The sequence below is a fragment of the Arachis duranensis genome, chromosome 7 (genome assembly GCF_000817695.3).
Source record: "Arachis duranensis cultivar V14167 chromosome 7, aradu.V14167.gnm2.J7QH, whole genome shotgun sequence".
NCBI lineage: Eukaryota > Viridiplantae > Streptophyta > Magnoliopsida > Fabales > Fabaceae > Arachis > Arachis duranensis.
The window spans coordinates 68145220-68145860 of record NC_029778.3 but is presented as its reverse complement, the minus strand read 5'-3'; positions in this window follow the sequence as shown (position 1 = coordinate 68145860).

Below are 641 nucleotides of genomic sequence, written 5' to 3'. Positions count from 1 at the left end.
AAATTGCTGAAGGAACAAGAGAAGCAGGGGCGTGAACTCCAAGAGTTGAAACGCCAAAAGCTCTCCTCTCAAGCTGAGGGAGCATCCACTTCTCAAAATCAAGGTTGTTGAGTCCTAACTCTGTGAAAACCTCTATCATTAGGAGCCTATGTTTGCGTTTTGTTTTCTTTTGTTTTATTTTTTTATTTTTCGTTTTTCTAGTCTCATTCTATATCTATTTTTGAGTCTTGTTTTAATTCATAATTAATAAAATTAAAAAAACTCTATGCCTTAAAGATATGAATGTCCTATGAATCCATCACCTCTCTTAAATAAAAAATGCTTTAATCACAAAAGAACAAGAAGTACAGGATTTCGAAATTTATCCTTGAAACTAGTTGAATTAGCTTGATGTGGTGACAATACTTTTTACTTTCTGAATGAATGCTTGAACAGTGCATATGTCTCTTGAATTTGTTGTTTTTGAGAATGTTAAAAATTGTTGGCTCTTGAAAGAATGAGGAGAAAGAGAACTGTTATTGAGGATCTAAAAATCATTAGATTGATTCTTGAAGCAAGAAAAAGCAGTGAAAAACAAAAAAAAAATTTTGAAAAAAAAAAGAAAAAGAAAAAGAAAGAAATAAAGTTGTGATCCAAGGCAA